Source organism: Danio rerio, chromosome 3 (genome assembly GCF_049306965.1).
Source record: "Danio rerio strain Tuebingen ecotype United States chromosome 3, GRCz12tu, whole genome shotgun sequence".
NCBI classification, from domain to species: Eukaryota; Metazoa; Chordata; class Actinopteri; order Cypriniformes; family Danionidae; genus Danio; species Danio rerio.
Window position 1 is genome coordinate 23,667,224 of NC_133178.1, and position 18,246 is coordinate 23,685,469.

The following is an 18,246-nucleotide window of genomic DNA, read 5'->3' on the forward strand; positions in this document are numbered from 1 at the left end:
GCACCACTGCTATAATCTGTCTATAACCATTAAAATTTTAATGTTTTTACTTCTTTTCAAAAGTGAGTGGCCCTTATGAATAGTGGGATGTTCCTTTCGTACTACAGATGCAAATATTAAAATCTAAATCACAAATATGGCTTAGTTTGTGATTTTTTTAATCTATTGCATCTATTTTCACAGTAAGATGTTAAAGGTTCCACTTAAAATATATTTTAACATGCATTTTATTTACAAAAAAATCTACAAATAAAAAAGAAAGAGACTGTTCGGAGTTTCAATGGTTGGGCCCCATATTAGCAATTGATTAGGGCCCTTAAATCACTAAGTCAACCCTTGTTACTTACAGTTAGGTCCATAAATTTTGGGACATCAACACAATTCTAACATTTTTGGCATACACTATTACACGGGATTTGAAAAGAGATGAACAAGATGTGCTTTAACTGCAGACTGTTGGCTTTAATTTGAATGTATTTACAGTCCAAATCAGGTGAAAGGTGTAGGAATTACAACAGTTTGTATATGTGCCTCCCACTTGTTAAGGGACCAAAAATATTTGGGCAATTGGCTTTTCAGCTGTTCCACAGTCAGGTATGTTATTCACTCATTCCCCCAATTAAAATGAGCAGATAAAAGGTCCAGAGTTAGTTTCAAGTGTGCTATTTGCATTTGGAATCTGTTGCTGTCAACTCTCAAGATGAGATCCAAAGAGCTGTCACTATCAGTCAAGCAAGCCATCATTAGGGTGAAAAAAACAAAACAAACCCATCAGAGAGATAGCAAAAACATTAAGCGTGGCCAAAACAACTGTTTGGAGCATTCTTAAAAAGAAAGAACACACTAATGAGCTTAGCAACACCAAAAGACCCAGAAGACCACAAAAACAACTGTGGAGGTTGACTGAAGAATTCTTTCCTTGGTGAGAAACCTTCAAAACAGTTTTCCAGATCGTGAACATTCTCCAGGAGGTACGTGGGTGTATGTGTGTCAAAGTTAACAATCAGGAGAAGACTACACCTGAGTGAATACAGAGGGTTTACCACAAGATGTAAACCACTGGTGAGCCAGCCTAATCTCACGAGAAAACGTAAGTATTTTACGTTTTAACAGTTAAGTGGCTAATTCGTACGAATTCTTACGAGTTCAGTCGTAAGAAAATGTACGATTTTAAAAAGGAGGCGTAGCACATAACCCCACCCCTAAACCCAACCGTCATTGGGGGATACGCAAATCGTGCTAAAATGTACGAATTAGATCGTACGAATTTGTACGAATTAGCCACTAAATGAAAAAGTTACGAATTGCCGTGAGATGTGTTGGGTGAGCCTCAAAATAGGAAGGCCAGATTAAAGTTCTAAAAAAGCCTTTACAGTGCTGGAACAACATCCTATGGACAGATGGGATCAAGATCAACTTGTACCAGAGTGGTGGGAAGAGAAGAGTATGGAGAAAGAAAGGAACTGCCCATGATCCTAAGCAGTGAAGCATGGTGGTGGTAGTGTCATGGCGTCGGCCTGTATGGCTGTCAACGGGACTCGTTCTCTTGTAGTTATTGAGTATGTGACTGTTGACAAAAACAACAGGATGAATTCTGTGTTTAGGCAATATTTTCTGCTCAAATACTTCAGAACTCATTGGACAGGGCTTCACAGATGGAGAATGACCTAGAGCATACTGCAAAAGCAACTAAAACGTTTTAAGAAAGAAGTGGAATGTTATGCAATGGCCAAGTCAATCACCTGACCTGAATCCAATTGAGAATGCATTTCACTAGCTGAAGACAAAACCGAAAGGAACATGCCCCAAGAACAAGTAACTGAAGACGTTTGCTGTAGAGGCCTGGCAGAGCATCACCAGGGATGAAACCCAGCGTCTGGTGATGTCTATGCGCTCCTGACTTCAGGCTGTTATTAAGTGCAAAGGATTTGCAATCAAGTATTTAAAAAAAAGTGAAAGTTTGGTTTATGATTATTATTCTGTCTAATTACTTTTGGTCCCCTAACAAGTGGAAGGCACGTATGCAAACTGTCGTAATTCCAACAGCCTTCACCTGATTTGGATGTAAATACCCTCAAATTAAAGCTAATGGTCTACAGTTAAAGCACATCTCGTTCGTTGCATTTCAAATCGTATGTGTTGGTGTCAAAAATGTTAGAATTGTGTTGATGTCCAAATGTTTATGGACCTAACTGTATATAAAAATAATAATGCTCCAATAAAATGCAATATGTTGCAACCTATATTATTTTTTGTGTATTATTTAAAAGTTTGCATATGTATTGATTTATATATTCCCTATCATGAAGTGTGGCTTTGGTAAGAATAGTTTTATTTATGATTTGTTTTTTTTATTCAAAGCTGAATTTTCAGCAATATTAAAATATATTGGTCCTGAAAATACTGATATTTTCCTTTCAGGACTCTTTGATTAATAGAAAATATGTATTTGAAACATATGCTGCATTTATTATAGCATTTTAAATATCCTCAATGGAACTTTAAATCAATAATATATAACTGACCCCAAACTGCTCAGCAGTGACTCTTTTACCACAGAAGGTGCTCCTCATTCTTAAGATCCACTGGCTCTCAAGGATGAAATTACAGCTCACATTTCAGACGTCACAGAGAGGTGAAGGAGTTAGAGGGGAAGGGGGAAAAAGGACTTAACTCATGGTGAGAGAGATTTCCATGTCAGCAGGAAGTATCAAATCCTTTATGATATTCCTACTTCCTAATAGCTGGAATAGCAGCAACCAATGAGACTGTGACCTAGAAAGAAGAAGACAAGAAGAAAAACATCTCACGGCGCTGTAGCATGGTCATAAAAGACGACAACTCTCTTGATTTACAAGAGATAATAATTCTGTACTGCTTACACACCGATACACATACAAAAACGCATTCATTCCATCCCACTTATACACACTGCACATTTCCAGTGTAGCATTTGCTGAAGTGTCTGCAAATACATACATTTTTTTTTTTTTTTTTTTTTGCTGTGGGTGAAGACTCATTAAATGGGCAGAATATCCAGACTGTCTATCAGGCTTCTGAGAGGAACCTTTTTCTTGTCTTTGATTTTCAAAACAAGGTTTTTCTTCTTCTTGTGGTTGCCACTGGTTCACGAAGAGAGATCAACCCATTCGCATTTCATACTGGGGAGTAAATGGCAGTAAATGTCAGATAGAGGCCATTTACTTGTGAAGCCTGGCATCCTGGGAAAATAGGCTGGAAATGGCTGTCAGGGGCTGTTTAAGTCTGCCTTATTTTGAAATTATAAGCTCTATTTTTGTGCCTAGATTACCTGGAGAACAGAAAGGCAGCAAGAGGGAGAGATGAAGAGAGACATTGAAAAAACGGGAATAATTTGTGGAGGGCGACTGATTAAGTCATTTTTACAAGCTTAAAAAAAAAGAGTACATTTGTAGCACCTTCTTTGTTCTTTCTGCCGTAATGTGGATGTCAACAGCTGCAGCAGACATAATGATGCGCAGCTGGAACGCAGCTGCACTGAGTAAATGCCCTCCGGTAATGCAAATGAACGTTAAATAGGAAGGAAGCTGAATTATATGCGTTATTTGACAGAAGAGTAAAAAGAGATACAGTGTTCATGAGCTGAAAAAAGTGAAAATTGTTCTGGTAAATTAGAAATGGCATATTACAGAAAAATATATAAGTTGTTCTGAAATAGCATACATTGTAAAAGGCATTTTAAAAAGGAAGAGTTCAGATGCAAAAACCTCTAAGGGCCATCTTCGGTTTTCTTCTAATATTAGGATTTTTCTTAGGCTCCTATGTCTTGATTCAGTAATTTTACTTTTATGGCAAATAATAGGTTATTTCCATCACTTTTAGCATGAAATAAGTGAACATAAACATAAGATACTGAGAAAAAATCTCACTGTAGGAGAAAATTACAGATGGCATTTAGAGGTTTTTGCATCTGAACTCTTTAAATACACTTGACTGACTGACTTATACTTTAAGTCTCAGGAACTGTATGGCAACACTCAATAATGTTTTGCTGCTTGTTTAAGCTACTTATTTTAATCTTCCTTTTTTTTTGGGTGAGAACTTAATTGTTTTGTGCTCAATCCACTTAAAATTGATTATATATATATATATATATATATATATATATATATATATATATATCTGTAAACAGTCACATTTTGCCAGTGTTAACTTACATTTTTGTAATTAATTTACACAATAACACCACTTCGGGTCAAGCATGTTTCAAAGTTAAACTGTTGAAAATGATTTGGCCCAAAATGGTGTCGTTAATAAAATTAATAATAAAAATTGTAATTAATCTTAAGTTTTCAGTTGAGAAAAGTGCCATGTAAATGGAACCTGAGATTCATAAATGCTACAAAAGTCTTGTTTGTGGTCAGGTCATGTTAACAAACATTATTAAGAAATGTTTTTGTAAAAGTTACTGCGTAATCATTCATGACATCATTGTTTATGCATTAAAGCAACTAAATATATCAACAAGCAGTTTCGCCATGCAGCGGCTCTCAGAAATTGAAAACAAAACCTGAAATGCAATCAGCAATGTGTCTTTAGAATGAATTGCAAGGTTAACGCAAGTCGACATGTTGACATAACAAGAGTGCTATGAATCAGCCTCCATCACTTTACATTCATGAAGGTGCTCATCCCACATGATTCCACACGCGTGTGCGGCCGTCGATTTGCTGTAGTGAGAGCTCAACAGCATCGAGCATCTGTCTTTGCTCTTGCTCCCCATTAATCAAGGCAATCAATTCATCAATTAAGTACATCACCATAGTTACCAGAGGCCCCTGGGGGCCAGAACAACCTTGCTTGATCCCCTCAGCGATGTTTAGCCATAGAGTAACAAAATCTCTAAATAAACTATAGAAATCATTGAACCCACTTTGTGACAAAATCAATTGCTGAGCTCTTAAACATCAGTCACTGTGACAGCAGTAATATAACAGTGAGCATCATAGATATGTTTGCTGCTGTCATAATTTCTGGGACAGTGCGTCAGCTAGCCTGATTCATGCTGTTACACAATGTGTTTAAGGATGTAAATGTCAATTTAACAACACAGAAAACAAGTGAACACTATAGCAGAACATTCAAGTCAGACAGATTAAACAAGTAAGAAACAAATAATATTTTACCTTACAAGTTATAGAATTGCTTGAAGATTTTTGTTCTAATTTTTTTTCTAATTACTTGCTTAACAACATGCATTAGCATGTCAACGTATTGATAGAGTTTCTAAGACAATGTTTTTATTCATTCATTCATTTTCTTTATGGCTTAGTCCCTTTATTAATCAAGGGTCCCCACAGCGGAATGGACCACCAAGTATTCCAGCATGTTTTACGCAGCGGATGCCCTTCTAGTTGCAACCCATCACTGAGAAACCGATACACTCTCAGTCACACCCATACACTATGGCCAATTTAGCTTTCCCAATTTACCTATAACGAATGTCCTTGGACTTGTGGGGGAAACCGGAGCACCTGGAAGAAACCCACGCAAACACGGGGAAAACATACAAACTCCACACAGAAATGCCAACTATCCCAGCCAAGGCTCAAACCAGTGACCTTCTTGCTGTGGGGCAACAGTACTACCCACTGCACCACTTGTATACATTTTATTAAACCAGTTAGGGTCAGTTTGAAAATGATTAAGTATACAGGGCTGAACTGATTTATTCATTTTCTTTTCGACTTAGTCCCTTTATTAATCCGGGGTCGGAACAGCAGAATGAACCGCCAACTCATCCAGCATAAGTTTTACAATGTGCACTGGTTTAAATACATTTAACCAAAATCCCATTATGAAAAACACCAGGAAAAAATAGAATAAAAAAGAACTGTACAAAACAAACATATTTGTACCATTTAACAAAATGATGACATCCTAAATCTAGGACGTCCAGGACAACACATACACTTAATACTTAATACACTTCATTAAACGTGTATGCATAGACATCACCTATATGCAATAAAATTGCAGGTTAAGTAATAACTTAATAAAGATTAAATAAATAAAGATTTGATTTTTACCTTTAACCTAATTTTACCTTTAACTAAAGGCTCATTTTGAAGAGAAAATGCTTTCTTTAAACTAAGGAATTGTAATTGTTTAGTTCTTAATTGTTTTACGATAATTATGTTGTAACAAATTGGAAACTGACAACAATATTCCCAGTACATTTCTTGATAAGTGATGATAACAAAACCGTCTTTTTCATGGAAATGCAGTAACTGTTATCAACAAACGAACAAATAATTTGACATTTGTAAAATGTTTCCAGTTTTAAAAACAATAAAAAATCTTTTCAAACTATTTTAAAGTTCGTAAAAAAAATCTACTCATGTTTCCGACATCCAAGCAGTTAACGTTACGGTCTAGCTTTTAGGCAGTGCATTTGTGGAGTGTTTTATTTTGCTACAAAACTGGAAATGTTTCAGAGGACAGCTCCAGTACCTGACAACACACCACAAAAACCGGACAGCACAAATTAAAAAAACCTCCGGATAGTTCATCCAGCATTAGCGACTCACTAAAAAGAACCGGTTCTTATGAGTCATTTGTTCACGAATCTGTTCGCTTCACATCCTGTTGGCTTTATTTTGTGCGGGCAAAGCTGCTTTTGTTGTGAAAATTTCACCAACACAGTTTCACGAGGTAATATATTAAGAGAGCGCATATTTACTCACACAAAGTTGTCCTGAATGTTATTATTGTCGACTGAAGTTAGATTATTGTCAAAAATTGTTGTTTTTGTGATTGTGTTTATAACAACCTACTCCGTATTTGATAGCGTGTGTTGCTTTTCATTGCCCTGGCCGTCCACAACATTGGTTGTTTATTGTGAGGAAGAAGTGCTGCAGACGGCGATAAGGCACTCCAAGATCAGTTTATAGCCAACACTTTTCCCGCCAGCCCTGTAAAGGTCTTAAGAGGCGCAGCAGCTGTTCACCACAACACCGCTCTCAAGGTGAACGAAGACGTCATCAAGGTGAGCAGATGCCTAGCATTAGTGAGGTTGCAACTTGTGCATAAATGTCTAAAAGGTGGCAGGTGGCCAAACAGGCCAGAAGGTCTTTTCCGTCACTGTGGGCGATAAGTGACCTTGCCAGTGGTATCCCAGCAAGAGATTCAGACTAGACATTAAACTTGCTTTGGATTATGTCAGAAATATAAAACCTCACTAAGCCTCTGCTTACTTGTTTTGTGTCTAGTTGCATCTGTGGACCGCAGTGATGATGCGTGACTCCAACATTTAGCTTAAATATTTTATCTGTTTTATAACATTAGTGTGAAAGCATACCCTATGGATAAATTAATATGAATATTAAAATAAGTACACTTAAAGAAAGGCAAATAATTTGTTCCTAGCCTCTGTTCACACCTGGCAGGTTTGATTCAATCAAAACAAACTTTGGTGCAGTTGCTTTGTTAGTGAAGCTCATTCAGTTTTGAACACTTTGATCTGAACTGCAGGACAAACAGGCATTTCTGACTTTGTGTGTCTTTTTCAAACCTTTACCTTCTCCTAAACCAGATAACATGGTCAAAAATGACCCTCTGTTTTGGTCTCACCCATCAACCAAATGTAGCTTCCTTTCCTTCAAGCAGGGACCTTGGGAAGTTTGATCTGAATTATGGAGTGGATTTTAGTCCACTTGCTCTTAGAGCATTTCCCTAGAAAAAAACAATTGGTCAGAACAACAAATGTTTTTGAAAATCAGGGTTAATTCGCCAAATATTGCATTTTTATTTTTTTTTTATTTGGTTTGATTTATTTATTTAGAACAGAAAAATCATATATAAAATTCTTTAGCAAAAAATACATTTAAACATGGTTGAAATGGAGCAGGATGAAGCACAAGCTTGTTATTTTTCCACCCCATTACCATACACATCATATATGTTACTTAAACTTACTACTTTTACTTATCTCTTTTTCTTTTACATGAGACATATGAGCTTTACATGAGACATATTTTTTTTATTTTGGCATCTTTGACATTATATGTTTGATTCCATTTTATAACATAGACCCAAAAAAATACAGACTACTGCAAACAGCCATTAATTGAAATTTCATCGTACCTTTCTCATTTTATTCTTTTTCAATCACCTCTTTTCATCATTATTTTTCTTTAATAATATATATTTATACAATTTTTAAAATGGATTAATATCCTGACATTGTTTGAGAATCTGTTCTAGACTGTTACAAATTTCACACCACACACACAATTTTTTTTAAGTTGTCCTTGTTTTCAACCTTTAAGATTTTGTTCTTCTCTCAGATTATATCCCCCTTGCCTTTCTTCCGAAAAGCGTACAAAAGTTTTTTTAAGTATTTTATTCCTAGCTTTAAACATAAATTGAGCTGTTTTAATTTTAACCAAATCATTAAACCTAAGTATCTTCAATTTAAAAAACAAGGGATTTGTATGTTCCAAATAATTCACATTTTCTGTCTTGTACATAAGAATTTTAAGTTAGATTTATATGTATTCCCCCATATTTCACCACAATAACTCATATATGGCAACATAAGTGTGTTATACAATACATACATTAATTTATTGTCCAGGATAAATCTTGTATTATGCACTATTGCTACAGATTTCACAAATTTTGATATCACATTATTTATTTGCGGTTTCCAGCTAATTTTATGATCCAATACAACACCAAGAAACTTACAGTAATTGCAAATGCTCTTTCTATTACTTTGTTATACATTTTTTTTTATCTATATTATGACTACTTTTTGATTTCCCAAATAACATAACCTTTGTTTTACTTATATTAATTGACAATTTCTTTACGTCAAACTGCAATTTCAATTTATTAATTTCTGTTTTAGTCAACTCCACAAGATTTGTTAATTATCCCCAGAACAAAAGATTTTTAAGTTCAAACAGTGCTATTGCTTTGTCTACAAATGAATCAAAGCTGAAATGAATATATCCTAAAACATGTCATCATTTTTGTTACTTAGACCAATTTTTATTTTATGCCCAAAATTACAACATTTGTAAAAAAAAAAAATACTAATAATAATAATTTTAAAGAATAAAACAAAAATTCAAACATATTCACACATTCTCACATTCAAACCGTAAAGCCAACAAAATTTCCAAAGAGTTTATAAAAAAAAGTCTTATTTTTCTAGGTTTATCATATGCACTTATGAATTTCCTTTTTTTGTAATGTCATAAATTTGTTAGATTTATCTAATTTTTATATATAGCTTAGATATAGTTTACAGCATTTTACTATTTATAGTAGGATTTGTATTGATAAATGTATCAAACCTATAAGGGTTTCAGAGCAGGCATCATCATAATAACTAATTATAATAATAAATAAATAATATTAATATAACAGTATTTGTTACAAACTGGATTGTTCACTTTTTTTTTTTATTCACACAAATTAAAAAGTGACATTTTTAATTATACATTTTGACCACAGGAATATTAAAAGTCTCCCGATTCCATTTCAGAAATCTGGTCACTTCATCTCCCCAGAAGCCTGTTCCTTCACATAGTCTCACTGTCATTTCATCCTAGTTATTGCACCTGACATCTCCATGCATATAGATAATAGACATTAACCCCTGATAAAAACACTCATTTGGAGAGGTGAATGCAGGGATGGGGCTTGAAAGGTCATCACGCTCTATGAATCCCAAAGTCCGGTCCTTCTAATGCTTCTAGATTAGTTGGCATGGTACTCCTAAAACATTTATTTCTTTTTGTGCTACAGGCAAAACTTTTTCATATGCACTTATGAACTATTAAGGGACAAATTTTTACAATCCACTTTAAATGAATAAAGCGTTTGTCTTGAATGTTCTGCTGAATTGCTTATTAATTTATGGTTTGACCAAGTTGTATATACAAGATGCTGATCTGGTTAGTCAAGATTAACTCATTATTTATTTAATGATTAAGAGAAACCAATTTGTGATGCATGTAATATGAAGTCATTTGAGTATAAAATATATTTTAATAGAATTTCTTTGTTTTAATGATACAAGACTTTCTCCTTGAGTAATAATAATAATAATAATAATCAAGTAAAATTTTATTATAACTTAAGTCTAAATATAGTATCTAATTGTTATTAATAATATTATATTTTTATTGTGTATGTTTATGAAGACAAAGTTGTCAAATTATCTTTAAAGAAATATCAAAATGATTATGTTTGCATGATGAAATGGAACAGTTTTTGCAATTAAACGATAGTCACTAAAATGAAAATGTGTTCATTAATTACTCACCCTCAGGGGGCTCAAAACATTTATACATTTCTTTCTTCTGTTAAAAACAAAAGAAGATATGTTGAAGATAGCTGGAAACCTGTAACCATTGATGTCCATAAAACAAATACTAGGGACATCAGTTGTTACCAGTTTCCAGCTTTCTTCAAAAATCATTCTGTGTTTAAAAGAAGAAACTTCATAGAGGTTTTTAAAGAGTGAGTAAATGAGGGCAGAATTTTCACTTTTGGGTGAACTATCCCTTTAATACAGCCATTGCTGATATACACTACCTGACAAAAGTCTTGTCGTCTATTCAAGTTTTAGGACCAAGAAATAATAACTTGACTTCTAGTTAATCATTTGGTATCAGAAGGGGCTTATAGGAAAGGAAAATGCCTTTAGATTACGATTATTTTACCAAAATAAAATATGTTTAGGTTCTTGATTTGTAATTATTTAATTAGGACAGTAAGATCTGACTTTGCTTTGACAAATATCTTGTCAACAGAAATGATGTACAGTATAGAATATAAAGTCATGGTGCAGTGGAAAAAGAATAATTATTGTGAATGACTCCCACGAGCTTGGAGGACTGCATCCATACATTTATGCAGTGACTCAAATAACTTATTAATAAAGTCATCTGGAATGGCAAAGAAAGTGTTTGCAGGACTTCCAGAGTTAATCGAGATTCTCTGGATTTATATTCAATGCCTCTTCCTTCATCCTAGCCCAGAAATGCTCAATAATGTTCATGTCTGGTGACTGGGCCAGCCAATCGTGGAGCACCTTGACCTTCTTTGCTTACAGGAACTTTGATGTGCAGGCTAAAGTATGAGCAGCAGCCCTATCCTGCTGAAGAATTTGCCCACTCCTGTGGTTTGTAATATCATGAGCTGCACAAATGTCTTGATAGCTCAGGCTGTTAATGTTGCTCTCACACACCCCCATCCTGGATATAACCTTAAACCATGATTTTTTTCTTCACCAAACTTGACTGATTTCTGTTAGATTTTTGCTACTATACATGTTCCAGTAGGTCTTCTGCAGTATTGGTGATGATTGGGATGCAGTTCAGCAGATAATTCATCTTACGAATTGACACTTTTCCAAAGGATCAACTAGAAGTAAGAAGAAGGTATACCGTGGTTTGGTATGGTGGTTTGGTCAACGTTTTAAAATCGCCAGAATTATTCTGTACTGCCGTTCCTAAGGTATGTGTAATATTTTTTATTTACTTTTTTGTTTGTTTGTTTGTTTTTAGGACAACAATATCTTTAGCAGAAAAAATATCCAAAGATGCTGTTTTTAAATTGTAAAGAAATCTGTGTTTTTGAACCTTATGAAGACAGCAGAGGTCAATGATTTAATTGTATTATTTAGCCTGACATGTTTACTGCTTCAAAATATTTTAAATCTTTCAAAAATTAAAATATATTATATTGTGTTTAAAGGGGGGGAAAATGTTGTTGTTTTTTAAACAGACATTTAAAAATAACTTATTTTAGAGCCGTAATCACAATACCGTGAAACCATGAAATTTTTATCCAAGGTTATCATACCATCAGAATCTTATACCGGCCCATGCCTACTTACAACTGGGATCCATGACAAGACTTTTCTCTTTTCTTTTCAAGTGAGACCCATGATTATGTTTTTGCTTGTTTTAGTAAATTATCGCACTAGATTGCACGCTAACCTTGCTTTTCCCCATCCATGCAGGTGATGACCTCAACGTGTATGAAGGAAGTCTTACACATTCCCCTTCTGTCCTTTCCTGTACCTGTTGTTTTCTGACATGCTGCTGGCAGAGTTTATGAGCCATGGCGGTGCATACAAAACCTCTTTCCACATTATCATCACAAGAAGAGTAACAGGTAAAATAGCTTAAAATTAAACATAGTTAAACATACTGGTTGTGCATAAAAAGTGTACAGAGATCTAGGTGGTGCTTCAGAGCAGGAAAGTGCTTCTACCTCTTTTAGCAAGCAATACAAGCTTTCTGCAACTGCTGGAGAGACATGTAAGTGTTGCCAGAGTCATTGCTCACCTTATTGAGATGCCATCCTCCTTTTGTATCATCCACCGGTAATTGAAGATGAAGTCGAGGTGTTTTTGATTATGCTGCACCACTCGCAGCATCTGTTTTGTCACAGTTTGCCCATGATTATCCTGAATCATACCTGTATGGCTTGATAACCTTTTGTGTTTGTATAATATAACTTATTCTATGATGCATCATAATTAGATTTTTCAAAACCACTTTATTAAATGTTTTATTTAACAGAAAATTAAGGCAATGCAAAACCAACAATTAAATTTTTATCTAACAAGATAATTTCCAGACACATTAAAGTACAATTGTATATGAAATAAAAAATTACAGAGTAAAAAAAAATCTGATGCATTATGAAAGTAGTACTGTACATAAGCTTTAGATGACATGTAAAGTGGTAATACAAGAATCTACAGCATCTCTATAATTAAGAGAGGATTTTTTTTTCAACCTCTTTAGCTTGAATTGTCCTGCTGACACAGAAAAATCAAGGAACGGAGCCGAATAACAACAGAGGACAGAGGAGAAAGGGATGGAGAGAAAGAAAGGAACCCAAGGTGCCTCTATTGTTTAATTAGCTGCGCCGAATTAATTAGTAACAGAAGCTTGAATTACTTATGGTTGAAAAGCGGCAAAGAGACTGACAGTCGTGGTAACGTCCCCAAAGATTTACTGTTTCGGCTTCTGTTAATGTGCAATTAGACATTCTCTCTCTTTTTCTTTGCCACTCATTACAATATAAATACCATTGCTCCCAAAATACAGCTTTTATTTTCTTTCTGCTTCTTGTGCCGTGCTGTGTGTGTGTTTCCTCTGGAGCTGTTCTTTCTGATTGGGCTCTGTAATTTGCTAGCTTTTATTTGTTTTAGTGCCTGAGTGCTTGCTGTTATTTGTTTTAGTGCACTGTATTATTGGATGCGTTCGGCTTAAGTTACTTCACATTGCTGGTGGTGTATGACGATTTGTGGGGGTTGGAGTTGTTCTTGCAACGGGATGCTTTTGTCCTTGTGAGTTTTTTTTTAACTAGTGTAAAACCATCAAGATCAATTGTTCGTGTTATTGTTCTGTATTCTGTCTGTCAGTAGATTACATTTTATTCACAATTAATCACACACGTATCAATTATATTTAGGTGAGTTTAGTGTTTAATAAGCACTAATAATGTATACATTTATGAGTTACATTGTAGATAAATTAAGTTGCAATAGCAAACAGGACCATCTGGAGATACCAAAAAAACGTAAGCCTTGACTCGACTGCAATAATCATTCAGATCATGACCCATGGATTAATAACTTTTTTACTTGTAGATTGATCCTAAATTTGCAACCTTCACAGAAAGATTAACTCTCATGTCATTCAAATCGCATCTATGAAAACTCTCAAATATAAAGACGATGAAAAAAGCTGTGGTGGTGTTTAAGTTATTAAAGGTATTTTCTGCCACTACTTATTTCCCCTAATGCATTCAGTGTATAGCTACACAATTAATCATAATAAGATTGGGATCTCAATTTACCAATGCAACTTAATCTATAAATTATTGTTATTCACATGTTAATTAATATTTTAATACATTCCATTATGTGTTTGAATGAAAAAGAAAAAGTCTTTTTTTAAATTATTTTTAAGTTACAAACAATCAAATAACACCAAAGTACTGTGATAGTGGTTTGTAGTTTAGATAGAAACACTGGTGTTTATGGTATATTAGGCGGTACTCACTCTAGGTACAGTTGCCTCGAACCGGGCCAAAGCACGCTTGTCCCCCCTCCCCTCTCCCCCGACGTCCCGCACTCACACTTCCCGCCGGGAAACGGGCCTGGGCACGGTACGGATGACATAATGTGAGTAGGCCCTTAGTCATGGTTTATTGCAACTTGACGCTCAAAAATTAAATTTGTAGCAATTACATTATTTAACCAGTAGGTGGCATTCATTTTTTTTTTTTCCGGCTTAGTCAGTTTATTAATCAGGGGTCGCCACAGCAGAATGAACCGACAACTTATTCAGCATATGTTTTACGCGGCGAATGCTCAAAAATGGGGCACTGAATAATTCTTTAAACATGATACATCTTGTAATCAAACATGAAGTAAAATAGTAGGCAACACTTCAGGTCTGAACATTACCCAGTAGAAAAATAACAGATTACAATGCGTATAGGGGGGTTCCTGGTTCTTATTTGGAGAATGAAGTTACATGCATTGCTCAGGTGTGAATTTTTTTTTTCCTCAGGCTTCATCACTGTAAAAATCTTGATGGTTCTGTGGGTCTTGTCTAACAAACCTGATCTTTATTTGATATTTTCTAGTGGATTGAAGTCAGGTGATTGGCTGGGCCATTCTGCAGCTTAATCTTCTTTCCTTGAAACCATTTGAGAGTTTCCTTGGCTATGTTTTAAATAATTGTCTTGCTGAAATGTCCTCCCTGGTTTTATCTTTGTCGTCTTAGTAATTTAGATGTTGGACTGAAGCAGCTAATATTAATTTACAATGACGAAGGGCAGAGGGTTGCTGAAGAACTACTGAGAGATTTCAGCTGCTGTCTGGGTCTTCACTGCCACAGACATGCAAATCTATATATTGTGATCAAGTTCAAGATCAAAGCTGTCTGGTGGAATTGTACATTGTCCCAGATGACAACACATCTCGGCAGCTGACCGGAGAAGGTCATGTAGTGCAGATTTAGGCAGATATAGTATAAGCAGTGTAGTTGAAAGTCATCTTTCACACGTTTGAACTGTTTGCAGCACTATACCTTGGGGCATCAACAGTGTTATGGTGTTTCAACCTTGTCATCTTAGTGTTGTACAAGTAAATCCTACCTCAGATGTAATATATTATTATTTATAGTGAACGTCTAGCTAGAAGATTAGCTGAAACAGACAAAATTATGGCACAGGACATAAAAATACCTAGGGCAATCAATCAGGTATAGCAAGTCTGTGTAGTGCTGATAGAGCACAGTCAGCCTCTTAAGCGATAGTTCACCCAAATATTTTTCACAAAATTTACTCACCCTCAAGTGGTTACAAAAATTTATTAATATCTATATTCTATTGAACACTAAATCGGACATTTAGAAGAAAGCTTGAAACCTGCAACCAGTTGGAAAAACTATTTTTATTTTCTTTTGTGCTCCAAATTTTCTTTGTTGAACAGAAGAAACTCATTAAGGTTTTAAACAAGTAAAGGGTGAGTAAATAATGGCAGAATTTTTATTTTGGGTAAACTATCCATTTAGTAAATTATTGCATGCTTGCACCGCATTGTAGTATACTGTTCTTTGAATTTTCTCCCAAGATTTTCTAGTTGTTTTCAGAATTACAGATTTAACAAGCGCTGTTTCTCAATTCCAAGAATGCTGAGAATTGACTCATATTTTTTTGGAAACCGTTCTTGCCAAGTTACCTCGGAAGAACAAACTCAGGAGACCGTGAGAACGCAGAATGCGTCCTCTGAGAAATGAGATGCTGCATTTTCCCTGGTTCTTCCTGATTGTCACATGAATTTCACGCATTTTTAATGGAAAATTATTTCATACAATTTATTTTTTAAAATATATACTATGCATAAAACCTTACAAATATACACTGCACAATACACACTAATTTTAATAGGAATTTCAGCAAATAAACACCTTAATGTGTTTATGCCTCTATTAAGGTTGTCATAGTAATGCTTAATTTCACTGTCTCGTTTAGGGAAACTCCTGAGATATGTGAGATATCTCTGAGCTTTAACAATAAATTGATATAAAATGATGCGCTTCCCAACTCCTGCATTGAGCTGCAATGACTTCTGACACTTCTCGAGCGAATTTTGCAATCAAGTCTGCACCGGTGCATCCTCATCATCAAGAACACATCCGGGAACTTTCACACATCCTCCGTTCTTGTGGTCTTGAGTTATGGAACTGAACTTTGGCAGTTGATGATGAGGTTACACGAGGACACGAACGCTGAAGAACGCATATTGAGAAACAGCCCAGGTGTGGTTGTGTAAATGGAACATAGTTGCAAAGTTCAACAGAAATAAATAATTGTTTTAAACATAATTCAAAGCAGGTTGTTTGTATCACTTAGAAACTTTTATATATAAATAATTTTTTACATTGTGTTTTTTTAATTTTGATTCTTATTGAATTTTTTTATATTTTTGTTATTTAAATTTCTATTAAGTTAAGCCGTTTATATATATATATATATATATATATATATATATATATATATATATATATATATATATATATATATATATATATATATCCAGATTTGGCTTCAGTACTGACTAAAATAATGTATGCACACATATGATATTGTAAAGGATCTATTAAAATTATTAATTTAAAAGATAGATTTGTGGAGGGTCTGCTCATACATGCTGAGCACTGTATATGAAATATTAAATCTCTATATATTAATATATATGCGAATATATAAAAATTTATTTTTTCTTGTATTCATTAACTTTAAAAATATTACAAAAGTGTGAATAAATGGTATCAATATACAAATAGCTCATCAAATATGGTAAACCTGAAGACTTATACATTTAAGTTTACATTTATATTCATTTTAAAAGAAATACAAAACTTTTGCTCAGTATTTCAGTATTTTTTATTATTGCTTTTATACATGACAGGTTTATAATATCTGCCCAGAAATTACATGTTAATTTGGCAACCCAAATAAATGCTATGCCAAGGGATTCTGAATTCATTTCCTATGAACATTGTTCATAAACATGCTTATGTTCACAATGGCTGTCTCCCATTTGGCATGAAAGCTTGCATTTTTAATCGTCAACTGTCGTCTAGCAGCTCTGCGAAAGATCTGTTTTTGGAAGTCAAGCTGTTAAGACTTCATTGAGGTTGCTCTAAGTTTCATCTCATCTCAGTGGGAATAGCAGAGACCTTATCATAGCCTGAGAAATGGCATCACATCTTTAATGTTGTATTAAGATTTAAATGTTTTATCTTACAAGAAAGGCCTGCTTCAAGAGACTTTCAGAAGCGTATTTAAAAATGTCAATCATCATGGCTCAGATTTTATTTGAGAGGCTAAATATTTAAGTCGGATCACATAAATCCAGTCAATCTTGGATGACTGGCACACATACAGTAGATAGAAGAGGAGTGACAAAAAAGATACAAAGAAAGATTCTTGAGGTTGATATTAAGTAAGTATGAATTTTAGTGCGGTAATTTCAGACTGAAGTGGAAAAAAGTGACGCCTTGGGAAGATTTTGCTGTGTTGGAGGAAGTGTGGCTAAATATATGCATGTGATGCTAAATCAGGATTGAAAGCTTTCATGGTGGGGCGCCACACCAAAATTCATTCCCTCTTAGACATTGCTGGGTCGTTGGAGGGCGTGCAAGAAGTTTGTGCACAAACAGAAAGGAAATCAGCAAGTTTTGCATGCTTGTATTATATGAATGCGATCTTGACTTGTAATACTGCGCTCACGACATTTGTCATTGAAATAACACCATAGGTAGATCTGTGTAAAAGGCCTGCCACCACAGCTGGAAAAAATCCTAGGGGAAACATTGGCTTTCATCATAAATCAAGCTCTGACAATACCGTGAGCACAGTTGTTATATATATGAAAAGAATAATTAAATGTGTATAATTATAGACTAGAACTACAGTTAATGAACTATTAGGTAATGATGCATTATTTTTCTCTAATAATTCTATTGACCAGTGTCAATTTTTCTACATATACCAATGTTTCCACACTTAAGACACTTCAGATGTTGTATTTTGAAGATAATTTTCAGGTTTTTGTTCTCAGACTGTTTCTTCTGTAGGTGAGGGACTAGTTTCTTATGCATTTCCTCCATTTCTTTTGTTTTGATTTCTGACCGTTGTGGGCTTTGAAAT

At 34.6% G+C, this 18,246-nt stretch overlaps 1 long non-coding RNA gene across 2 annotated transcripts; it reads left to right on the top strand.

Annotated features, from left to right (window-relative positions):
- Positions 1-6,477: 6,477 nt before the first annotated feature.
- LOC141381197 (uncharacterized) lies at positions 6,478-16,409 on the top strand. 2 transcript variants are annotated; one of them, XR_012400980.1, is made up of 4 exons: positions 6,478-6,651; positions 6,830-7,027; positions 12,023-12,177; positions 16,063-16,409. It is a non-coding gene; the product is annotated as an uncharacterized lncRNA (long non-coding RNA). The 2 variants fall into 2 exon arrangements; XR_012400979.1 differs by having other exon boundaries at positions 6,599-6,693; positions 16,063-16,407.
- The last annotated feature ends 1,837 nt before the right edge of the window (positions 16,410-18,246 follow it).